General features: G+C 41.4%; 1 pseudogene; it reads right to left on the bottom strand.

Annotated features, from left to right (window-relative positions):
* Positions 1 to 11345: 11345 nt before the first annotated feature.
* Positions 11346 to 11780, bottom strand: LOC102828488 (annotated as a pseudogene).
* Positions 11781 to 13189: the final 1409 nt, after the last annotated feature.

A 13189-nucleotide genomic window follows, 5' to 3' on the forward strand; every position in this document is an offset into this window, starting at 1 on the left:
TTATTCACTGTCCAGCTTTCGCATCCATATGAGGCTATTGAAAACACAATGGCCTGGGTCAGGCGCACCCTACACTATCAGGAAAAACGTCAACAATCATCAGTGCTCATAAAAGTGAGATGCTCACTGAGGAGCTGAAGCCTAAACTTAAGATTAAACGCAGAGGACTGTTATATGAGGGTGTTGTGATCTTGCATAACAGTGCACATCCACACACCTCTGTCCACACTGTTGACACTCAGCAAAACCTTCATTTTGAGGTGTTAAGCATCCTCCTTTATTCCTGATCTTACTCCATCGGACTTTCACCTGTGTGTTCCTCTGGAAGGAGCCCTATGAGGACGAAGATTCACTTCAGAAGAAGTGAAGACAGCGGTGCATTCATGGCTCACAGTTCAGCCTGAAACATTTTTTAGTAAGGGAATATGAAAGCTTATTGCTAGACAGACAAAGTGTATTGAAAAGCAAGGAGATTATGTTGAAAACAGACCCAATTGTCTTTTTGAAAACTTGATTAAACTAAATTCTACAGCCACAGTGTGGATAATTTTTGACTTATCCTCATATAATAACATAACAAGTACAGGTGTGTTCCTAGGAGTCTTATTCTTTGCATTTGCAGCAATGTCTAGTCATGGGAAAGGTGGCACCAAACGCCACTGGAAGGTTTCGCATGACAACAGCCAGGGTATCACCAAACCCGCCATTTGGTGACTGGCTTGGCACAGAGGCATGTCTGGCCTCATCTGCAGTACTAGAGACTACTGTTTGGTTTCTGCGGCTAAGCTTGAAGTTCCATGTTCTACATTTTCTGTTTATTTAAGGAGCTCTGGTGGCATAGTGGGTTACATGTTGGCCTGCTAACTGCAGGCCGGCAGTTCAAATCCTGCCACTCTGGGAGAAAGATGACTCTTTCCACTCCCATAAAGATTTGCAGCCTTGGAAACCCTATACAGGGTCGCAGATTCTGACTTGATGGACACACACAACAGTGCAAAAAATAGACCAATAAAATAGGATAGAAAGTTAAAAAATAGAACCAAATACACTTGCAAATGTATTATATGGTTACACACCATTTTGGTGAGGAAAAGATGGATCTTTTTAATCATTTGGGAAATACAAGTAGCCTTGTGTTTCTGTAAGGGATTGGGGGCAGTGCACCTATCTCATGCATCAGAATATATTTCAAATCGAATTACGTTTTAAATATAAAAATGGAAAGAAAAAATCTCTTTAAATTAGGGTGAGGCAGACTTACCAGTCTGGCACAAAATTCAAAAGCCATAAAATTCAGTCACATTAAAAGAAAAGTCGCAATTTCTTCATTTAAAAAAGTCAGAAGACAAAATACACACTGGAAAAGCATTTTTGTGACTTAAGTCTCACATGAGATAAATCTCCCTGTGATAGTTAAGGTTTCTCAGTGGCTTAGCAGTTAAGATATCATTATCACCTCTATGATGAAATCTAATAGGCTGCAATCAAACCCATGATGTGATCTGATATGATCAGCTCTGAACTGATGTAATTATCCTATGTGTTGTAAATCCTCACTTCTAGAATATTAATGAGATCAGATGCAATCTACAGGATTGGGTTGTGCCTTAAGTCAATATCTTTTACAGTATAAGAGGAGAGAGAAGTGAACAGAGAGGGGCCCACTGCCACCAAGACATAAGAGCGGGAGTGGAGTGTGTCCTTTGGACCTGGGGTCATTGCACTGTGAAGCTCCTAGATCCAGGGAAAGACTGATACCAAGACACCTAGATAACTCCAAGGAATTCTGGGGCTACAGATGCTGAAATGAGCCAAGGACCTTTTTACAGAGCTGGTGCTGTACATTCGGACTTCTAGCCTCCTAAACTGAAAGAATAAATTCCCGTTTGTTAAAGCTACCCATTGTATATTTCTGTTAGAGCAGCACTAGAGAATTGAGACACTTTAACTGATACAGAAAACAGAAAGCTTGAAAGTTATCAAAGAAAAGAATGATAAAGGAATAGAGTGGCAAAAGACTTGAAGAAATAACAGAAAAGGAAGTGCAAATAACATCATTTAAAAACATGCCAACTTCACACAAGAAGAGATTGCAAATTAAAATTGCACTGAGAAAAAGTTAACTTTCATTTCAGAATAGAATGAAATAGGTCTACTCTCGTACTAAACAAATTGGATACATTACAAAAATCACATTAAAAAGACATCAGAGAGCTGTGGGAACAAGGAAAAGATGAATTGAAATGACAGAAAAGGAAGAATTATTCCTGAAACTGAAAGGTTTTTGTTTCTCTGGGTTACAGCTGTGCTATCAGGCTTAGTCCCAGCAGAGAGCTTCTGCTTGGAGATGGAGAAAACAGTCAACTTTTAGAAGTTTTATGGCACTATAGTGACAAATTGAACTGGTGTGGCGCTGTAGATCAGCACTGGACTGAGAACCACAAGGATGGCAGTTCAAACCCAGCAGCAGCTCCTTGGAATCCCCATATAAGGTCGCTCGCTATGAGTCAGAATCGACTCGATGGCACATAACAACAACAACTTAGTGTCAAATTGAAAGACTTGTTTTTAAGAGGCCTTCAGTCAGTTCCAACTCAGAGACTCTGTATAGGGTTTCTGAGGAGCAACTGGTGGCTTTGAAGCACTGACCTTGCAGTTAGCAGTCCAGTACTTGTCCTACAGCGCCACATCAGGATTACCAGTTTTCACCTTGGGATATTTTCATAGTTCTGTGGCTGCACAGCCCAAAAGCTTCGAAAAGGCAAATTGAAATGCATTCAGTCATATAGTGCTGTCAGGGAGGAGCCCTGCTTCAAATACATGGCTGCTTTCCCCATCAAGACATTTGCCAAGTTTTGAAGCTGAATAAAATAAGAGACAAAAGAGCTAAGCTAGAGACTTCTGAAGGCCAAAATGTTCTCTCTCTTAACTTCCAAGTCAAAGGAGATATGTATCCACCAGGAGCTAGGAACAGTAACATGCCAGAGATAGATTGAATCTTAATAAACTTGCAATAGATCCCTGATCAAGCTCCATTTCTGACTGGCTTCAGTTGATTAACCATTCACTCAGTCTGCCTGGTGGAAGATCAAATGTCTGGAACCTCTGGTTCTATGCAACATTATCTGTCATAGAGTAAAATCACTTTCTAGACTTGCAGAGTCAAGACTGACCAATTGTTAGATGCAGTTGAGTGGCTGGTGAGTTTGAACCACTGACTGTGGTTAGTAGTCCAGTGCTTATCTTAAAGCACCACACCAGGACTCCGTATGACTAATAATCAAAAGAAAAAACAAAAACTACTAGAAGTAAATTGTTTTAATTGTCTAGTGCTGCACAGGTGGACAGGTTTAACAGTGAGATGGATTCTTTTGTGGTTTAGGAGGCTAGAAGTCCACATTCTAAGGGAAGACTTCCTCTTCCTGTCAACTCTGGGGAAAGGTCCTTGTTTCATTTCAGCATCTGTAGGCCCAGCATTCCTTGGAGATCTCTGTGTGTCTTGGCAACAAACTTCCCATGGATTTAGGAGCTTCACAGTGCAGGGACCCCAGGGCCAAAGGACACAATCTACTCCTGACTCTTCTCGGCGGCGGTGGCTGTGTGCCGTGGAGTCGGTTCCGACTCATAGTTACCCGAGGCTGTAAATCTTTACGGGAACAGAATGCCTCATCGTTCTCCCACGGAACAGCTGGTAGTTTCGAACTGGTGACCTTGCGGTTCGCAGCCTGATTCGTAACCATTACACTACCAGAACTCCTTCTTCTTTTATGAATAAAATAAGAGACAAAAGAGCTAAGCTCTTATAAAAAATTATAAAAAAAATTTTGCAGGCTCTGGAAAAGGACATCATGCTTGGTAAAGTAGAGAGTTAAGGAAAGATAGGAAGACCCCCCAACAAGACAGGCTGACACAATGGCAGCAACATAGCACCAAGTGTGAGGATGGTTCAGTACCAGACAGTGTTTTGTTCTGTTGTGCATACGGTTTCTATGAGGTGGAACAGACTCGAAGGCACCTAACCGCAACAACAACATTAGCTAAGAAGCCCTAGGGGTGCAGTGGCTTAAATGATGGCCTGCTAACTAGAAGGTCAGTGGTGTGAACCCGTGAACTGCTCTGCAGGAGAAAGGCGAGGCTGTCTGCTCCTCAGCAGCCCTGTAGGGCACTTCTACTCTATCTTGTAGGTTCGCTTTGACTCCAGATTGACTCGGTGGCAATGGGTAATGTTAGCTAGTAAGTTGTGAATTCCAGATTTGAACCCTGGCTATCTACAAATCACATTATTGATTTTATATGAATAACACGCATGTTTATTTCAGAGTAAGTTTTGGTTTTGGAATTTAACCCAAAAGATGAGCCATTCCATGCAGAGTTTTAGCACAAGATTTACTGATTCTGTCCTGATTCTATAGAGTCCCAGTAACTGTATTTCCAGGTTTGCCTTCCTTTAAGGACTCTACAAAAGACATGCAGAACAGTGTATGGCAAATGACCTTCTGTTTGTTGTTGTTAAGTGCCACTGAGGCAGCTCCAACCCATAGTGACCCTGTATAGGGTTTCTGAGAAGTAGCTGGTGAGCTTGAACCACCAACCTTGCGGTTCAAACCGACTTTGCAGTCCCGCACAATAACCCGCAGTGCCACACTAGGACTCCCGCATGGGAACATAGTTTTGTGTGTGCTTGTATTTTCTTGTATCTGGAAAGATAGATACACAAACAACCATGGTCCTCCAAAGAGACCCACTTCCTAACTCCCAAATTTAGGAATATTATTACCTTATATAACAAAAGATGGGATGACATTAAAGACTTTGAGATGGGGTGTTTATCTCAGATTATCTAGGCGGGCCCTAAACAGCATCATAAATATTCTCATACGAGAGAGGCAGAGAGGGATTACAACCCCAGAAGAAGACTAGGTAATACGACCATGGAGGCAGAAATTGAGGCTTCCAGCCAAGGAACGCTGGCAGCCACCAGAAACTGGAAGAGGCGAGAGTCCATTTCTCCCCAGAGCCCCCTGAGGGAGTGAGGCCCTGCTAACACCTTGATTTCTGGCCCATAATACTCTGGTTTCGAACTTTTGAATTACTGAACTTAGAAAGAACAACTTTCTGATTTTAACTCATTAGGCTTTTGGTCGATTATTATAATAGCCACAGGAAACTAAGAAGAAAAAAAAAAGGCGCTTTAGGATAAGCACTGGACTACTAACCACAAGGCTGGTGGTCCAAACCCACCAGCTACTCCTTGGAAATCCTCTACTAAGTCGCTATGAATCAGAACTGATTGGACGACACTTAACAACAAGGAGAATTAAGGAGAATTAGGGAGGGGTGGTTGTAATGGAAGTTGGAGCAAGATTTTTTTTCTGGTATTTTTATATTGTGTGATTTTGAAAAACAAGATTACTAGATTTACACTGAAAAAATTAAACTGTTAGGAAATGAATCTCTCGTTCAACTCGAAGCTTTTCTCTATTCACAACTCAAGCCTGGCCCCAAATTCTGCAGACCAGCAATGGAGAAGGAGACTAGACTACACCTTGCACTCCTGTGTGACTGGATGGCTCCTGAACCAGAGACTCAAGGGAGTTTAAAGTTCTGTTCTGCACTTTCTTCCCTTTGACCAGAATTCTTTAGAATTTTTAAAATCAAAATGATCATAAATAGTAGCCTGACACCATCCATCCAGTTCTGGTCTCATGGCAAAGAACGGCAGTTGTTCATAGAGGCAATCAGCCACATTCCATTTCCTCCTCCTCTTCTTGGCTCTGGAGCACCGTGGCTCCATATCCTAAGCACTGGACTGTGAAGCACAAGGTCCGCAGTTCGGGCCTGCCAGCCGCTCTGCCAGAGAAAGATGAGATTTTCTGCTCTTGCGAACATTTAAAGCCTCGGAAACCCTATACAGGGCTGCTTTTGGGAAACCCTATACAGAGTCACTATGAGTTGGAACCGACTGGAAGTCACTTAACAACACCACCAACAAATTCCCAGCTCTCCTTTTTCCTCTGTTGGTCCAGGTGAATAGAAACCATTTGTTGTGCTCTTAATGACCACTTGCAAGATTTTAAGACCCCAAACACTGCAAATCTAAGTAGGACGTAGAACAGAAACACTAACAGCATTATTAGCCCCATTAGTGTCCCCTGAAATTATGACCCTGAACTTCCAAGTCAAGAAGCCAAATCCCATGAGGTGTTTGTATATAAGTAGTCTCAGCAGCTACTCTTTTTGTGTATGTGTGGTTGTTGTAAATATGTATTACACAACTGTTACCAGCTCATTTTTTTACAGGTGTATGCTTTATTGACAGTAATTACATTAATTAACTGTACAACCCTACCCTTAATGTGACTTTTCTATCTCCATAAACTGAAACTCAGTACTCCATAAGCAATAACCTCTGGTAATCACTAATAAACGTTGGTCTCTATGCATTTGTCTTTTTATGTAAGTGAGGTCAGACAATGTGTGTTTGTGATTGGCCTACTTCGCTCAGTATAATGTCTTCCAGCTCCATCTATACTGTAGCATGTATCATGACTTGGGTTTCTGTTACTGACTTGGGTAGTATTCTGTTGGATATATGCATACCATTCAAAATTTTTTATCCATTCTTCTGTTGATGGGCATTTAGGTTGTTTCCACCTTTTGGCTATTGTAAATAATACTTCAATGAACATTGGTGTACAAGTCTCAGAGTCTCTGCTTTCAGATCTTTTAGAGATACATCTAGGAGTGGAGTTGCTGGATTATTTAGTAGTCCTATTTTTAGTATTTTGAGACACTGCCACACCATGGCTGTACCATTCTGCACCCCCACTAATGGTGGAAAAGGATTCCAATATCCCCACATCCTCATCAACCTTTGTTACCTTCTTTCTCTCGATTTTTTAGTCTTATCCATCCTACTGGGAGTGAAGTGATATTGTGATTTGGTTTATACCTCTCTGATGGTTAATGACATTGAGCATCTTTTTATGCATTTGGTGTTGTATTAGGTATAAGATACTATTTTACTGTGACAGAAGGTAGAACATAAAACACTAAGAACGACATTATTCCCATGAAACGGTGACCATAAGCCTTCAAATCAAAAGAGCTAATCCTATAAGGTCACTGTTGTTGTTAGGTGCCTTTGACTTTGTCCCCACTCCTGGACCACTTTTGCAGTTGCTATGATTGAGCCCATTGTCGCAATGGTCTCATCGCTGACCCTCTACCAAGTATTCTTAATATTCATACAGTTTTCACCAGCAAATTTTTATCAGAAGTCGATTGCCAAGATCCTTCTTTTCCATTTGTCTTAGTCTACAAGCTCGGTTGAGGCCTGTCCACCATAGGTGAGCCTGCTAGTATGTGAAATACTGGGGGTATAGTTCACATACTAATGCTGAAATTCTTCCAGCATCAGAGCAACATGTAAGTCACCACAATCACCTCACCACCACACCAGTATAGACAAGTGGTGGTAAGGCAACGGCTGGTGTTTAGTTTGTATCAGCATTTGTAACCCATAAGACAAGCTCCTCGGGAGAAAGCTGAGGCCGCTTGCTTCCATCAAGCTTAGTCTTGGAAAGCCTGTGGGGCAGCTCTACCCTATCCTACAGGAACACAATGGATTGGCATTGACTTGGCAGCTGTGGGTTTGGTTTTGGTTTGGTAAGAAATGCCCGATATGACATCACCTTACATTAGTGTGACATGACTGTACGCATTTGTAGCAGACTGAAAGAGAACTAGAATAATTAATCATCTGCTTAAATAACTGTGTTGTATATGATATAAATTATATTAAATGTTTTGTCTTGTTCTGTGTTATGTTCCATGTCATGTCATGTGCCATAACTATTTGTCAGCTATATGACTAAAGGTTAATCTGTTAGCTAGAGGGCAGCATTTTCTGAAGAGATATTAAAAAATATAATTAAACTAGAAAATTAGATGCTCTCTTTTATCTGCTTGCCTGGTTTTTGCCATGTTTATACCCACAGCTTCAATTTTCCCATTTTTTCACGTTGTCTTAAGTGTTTTCTGTAATCTAGACACATAGCATATTACTGGACCCTGACATCATTTTTATTGTTTTTAGGTGCCACTAAGTATGTTCCAACTCATGGCAGCCCTATGCACAACAGGACAAGACATCCTGCACCATTCTCACAATTGCTGTTATGTGTGAGGAGCCCTTTGCTATAGCCAGTGTGTCAGTCCATCTCACTGGGGATCTTCCTCTTTTGTTGCTGAACTTCCGCTTTACCAGGTACCTTGGTTCTCTAGTTCTGCTATAAGAAATGCCACAAGTAGATGACTTTAACAAACAGAAATGTATTCTCTCACAGTTTAAGAGGTTAGAAATCTGAATTCAGATCGCAGGCTCTGGAGAAAGATCCTTGACTACTTTTAGCATCTGTAAACCCATCATAGGGTTGATTACATCATTAGATTTCATCATGGAGGTGATTATTACATTTTAATGCTAAATCACTGAGATGCCGGGTCTAGCCAAGTTGACACAAACCCTTAAATATCAAACCATGTATGACGTGTTTCTCCAGGGACTGGTCCTTCCTGACAACATGTCCAAAGTATGAGAGACCAAGTCTCACTTTCGCATGTATATGAGGCTTGGGTCAGGTGCACCTTAGTCCTCAAACTAATATTTTTGCCTGTGGAAGTTGGACAATGAATAAGGAAGAACTGATGCAGTTGAGTTATGATGTTGGAGAAGAATATTAAAGGTCTTGGACTGCTAGAGGAACAAATAAATCTGTGTTGGAAAAAGTACAGCCAGAATGCTCCTTAGAAGTCAGGATGGTGAGACTTGGTCTCTCATACTTCATATCTATTATCATGGACATGTGCCTGGAGAAGGACATCATGCGAGGTAGAGTGGGGGGTCAGCAAAAAAGAGGAAGACCCCCAACAAGATGGACTGGCACAGTAGCAGCATCAATGGACTCAAGTAAACAGTAATTGTGAGGATGGTGTAAGACCCAGCAGTGATTCTTTCTGTTGTGAGTAGATCAGAACCAACTCTATAGCACCTGACAACAACAACAAACATCTTTCTTGCTTTTTCTGCTTTCAACCAAGATCTGTCTGATGTCAGCAGTGATATTCCTAATTCCACCTCCTCTTCTGAATCTAACTTGAATTTCTGGCAGCTCCCTGTTGATGTACTGCTGTAGCCTCTTTCGAATTAGCTTCAGCAACATTTTACTTACATGTGATATTAATGATAATTGTTGATGATTTTCGCCTTCTGTTGGGTCACCTTTCTTTGGAATGAGCACAAATATGGATCTCTTCCAACTGATTGACCAGGTCTTCCAAATTTCTTGGCATAGACGAGTGAGTGCCTCCAGTGTTGCATCAGTTTGTTGAAACATTTCAGTTTGTATTCTGTGAATTCCTGAAGTCTTGTTTTTTGCTAGTTTCATCAGTGCCGCATATACTTCTTGCTTCAGTACCATTCGTTCTTTATCGTATGTTGTTGTCAGGTGCCATTGAGTCGGAGCCGACTCATAGCGACCCCATGCACAGCAGAATGAAACAATGTCCGATCCTGGGCCAACCTCACTACCGCTGCCACACTTGATGCCATCAATTATGCCACTTGGCCGATCCATCTCATTGGGGGTCTTCCTCTTTTTCTCTGATCCTCCATCTTATCCAGCATGACATCCTTCTCTAGTGACTGTTCCCTCCTGACAATATGTCCAAAGTATGAGAGACAAAGCCTAGCCATCTTGACCTCCAAGGAGCACTCTGGCTGCACTTCTTCCAAATCAGATCTATTGGTTCTTTTGGCAGTCCATGGCACTTTTAGTATTCTCCTCCAACACCACAACTCAAAGGCATCAATTCTTCTATGATCTTCCTTATTCACTGTCCAGCTTTTGCATCCATATGAGGTTATTGAAAATACCATGGCTTGGGTCAGGTGCACCTTAGTCCTCAAGCTGACATCTTTGGTCTTCAACACTTTAAAAAGTTCCTGTGCAGCAGATTTGCCCAGTGCAATACGTCGTCTGATCTCTTGACTGCTGCTTCCACGAGTGTTGATAGTTGATCCAAGAAGAATGAAGTCATTGACAACTTCAATCTTTTCTCCGTTGATAAGAATGTTGTTTATTGGTTCAGTGGTGAGGATTTTTGTTTTTCTGACATTGAGATGCATCCCGTACCGAAGGCTGTGTTCTTTGATCTTCATCAGTAAATATTTCAAGTCCTCTTCACTTTCAGCAAGCAAGGTTGCATCATCTGCATATTGCAGGTTGTTAATGAGTCTTCCTCCAATCCTGATGCCACGTTTTTCTTCATAGAACCCAGCTTCTTGTAGTATTTGCTCAGCATACAGGTTGATCAGCTCGAGAAGACAAAACCAGGTACTATAATCTTTATCGTATACTACTTCTTAAAATGATTGAACATTGACCATATCTTTTGGTACCGTGTCTGTGTATTCCTTCCATCTTCTTTTGATGCTTCCTGTATCATTTACTATTTTGCCCATAGAATCCTTCATATTGCAAGTTGAGACTTGACTTTTTTCTTCAGTTCCTTCAGGTTGAGAAATGCCGAGTGTGTTCTTTCGTTTTGGATTTCTAGCTCTAGGTCTTTGCACATTCATTATCATACTTGACTTTGTCTTCTTGAGTTGCACTTTGACATTTTTTGTTCAGCTCATTTACTTCATCATTTCTTCCAGTTACTTTAGCTTTTCTAATCTCAAGAGCTTTTAGTTAAATTGATATGGTGGTTTCTTAACTAAAAACAATAGACATTAGGGAGTTTTGAGAAATTTGGGAATCAAAGGAGTCCTGGTGTGGCTCTGTGGGTTAATGCACCAGACTGCAAAGCTGTTTGAACTGCAAGGTCACCAGCTGCTCCTAAGAAACCCTTTACAAGGTCACTATGGGTCAGAATCGACTTGATGGCACTAACAGCAACAACATAGTAAAAATACCTTAATTTTCTACATCTACCTTTATCTTTATATTAGAAGAAAAGATATAATAGACCAAACTCATTTGGGCACATGTAATAATGCAGTGAGTCTAGATATATATCTGAAATCCTAGATCATGATAAAATTTGAAAACTGTTCAGATTCTACTCTTTTTCGGTTTCAATTTTTGGGAAATTGCATTTTCAAGGAGAATTACATAGCAAAGGAGGGAATGCTTGCAACCCACCAAGTTTCCAAAGGCTTTGATGGTAAATGTGCTTTAGGAGAGGATTCTCAGTATCCCATTGTTTCCAAATCTGTGGAATGAAGAGCTGTGTCAAAGTGAGGGATGGATTGCTGTTTGGTCTGCCTCTTATTCTTAGATCTAGTCATAGCCACCCAGTTCATCCAGTTTAAACCAGAGATTGATTTCTTTCTCAGCACTTTTTACTGAATCACTGACGTGAATGATGTTCCTGCCAGCTTGAATACAGAAATCCCCACGAATGGTGCCTGGATTTGATTCTGCTGGATTAGTCTCCTCGAGCATCACTTGACCTGTCTTCACCACATTCCGCCCCTCCCAGGCATTGACCATGATGGTCCTGAGTTCCTTCCTGTACTTCACCAGCCCGGGGAAGGAATGAACATCTCTCAGGTCAATGTGGTGCTGCTTCAGGTGCGCCTCTGAGGCCTTCATAAACTTCATGACCCCGAGGCAGCATAGCTTCTGCTCAAAGCGCTTGATGATGTCGCCCACCAGGCTGTGCTGCATGCCGTACAGTGTGATGGCGATAAAGGTGCTGTCCGTGTTGGCCATGATCCCAGGAGCTGGTAGGGGAGCGATTGGCAGGTGCACTGCTAATGGAGCAGAGCAAAAACAGTCATCTTTTTTAGGTTGATACTTACAGAAGGTCAAATCCAGGTCTAATTAGATTTTCACTCTAAGAAAGGAAACACACATTCAATGCTACTCGTTGCCATGGCTATGTATTTATTGTTGTTGTTGTTAGGTACCATTGAGTCACTTCTGACTCATAGCAACCCCATGCACAATGAAACAAAACACCGCCTGATTCTGCACCAGCCTCACAATTATTGTTATGCTTGAGCCCACTGCTGCTGCCACTGTGCCAATCCATCTCATTGGGGATCTTCCTCTTTTTCACTGATCCTCCACTTTACCAAGCATGATGTCCCTCTCCAGGGACTGGTCCCTCTTGAAAACATGTGCAAAGTGTGAAAGACCAAGTCTCACCATCCTCGCTTTTAAGTAGCATTCTGGCTATACTCCTTCCAACACAGATCTGTTTGTTCTTCTGGCAGTCCATGGTACTTTCAATATTCTCCTCCAACACTGTAACTCAAATGCATCAATTCTTCTAAGGTCTTCTTTATTCATTGTCCCACTTTCACATGCGTATGAGATTATTGAAAATGTCATGGCTTGGGTCAGGTGCACCTTAGTCCTCAAACTGATATCTTTGCTCCTGAACACTTTAAAGGGGTCTTGTGCAGCAGATTTGCCTGATGTAATATGTCATTCGCGTTCTTAACTGCTGCTTCCATGAGTGTTGATGACGGAGACAAACAAAATGAAATCTTTGACAATTTCAATTGTTTCTCCATTTATCATGATGTTATGTATTGGTCCAATGATGAGGATTTTTATTTTCTTTACATCGAGGTGCAATTCATACTGAAGGCTGTCGTCTTTGGTCTTCATTTGGTAGTTCAGAATTACTCTTGGTATTAGATTTTATTAGGTTATTTCACTAATACAAAAAAAATTTATTCTGTATATCCTAAGGCTAACCTCTTGGTTTAGCCCTCAAGGAGCTTAAACTCTTGTTGGAAAACAGAGAAGACTGAACAAATGAGAAGGACAATTACAATACCAACACTATGGTTCTACAGCGCCATAAAGTGAGTTCAGTAGTCATGGGAGCATATAAGACCCGACTCTAAGTCATCCTTGGGAGATTAGCCAAGACTTTGGTGAAGAGGTAGCTTTAAGCTGTGACATCAAGGAGAAAGGAAGTATCTCAGCAAAGAATGGAGGTCATATTATTTCATGCTAGAGGACAAGAAGAGGAAAGACTGGGAAGTAAGATGGGGGCATTAGGAGGGTGGGGAGTGAAGAGAAAGAGGAACAAAGGGAGGAGGAGGAGAGAGATGTTAGTATAAACCAGAAAGAGAAAATAAAGTGACCAGGAGGATAGGACAAGG

Source organism: Chrysochloris asiatica, unplaced genomic scaffold (assembly GCF_000296735.1).
Source record: "Chrysochloris asiatica unplaced genomic scaffold, ChrAsi1.0 scaffold00018, whole genome shotgun sequence".
Classification (NCBI taxonomy): Eukaryota; Metazoa; Chordata; class Mammalia; order Afrosoricida; family Chrysochloridae; genus Chrysochloris; species Chrysochloris asiatica.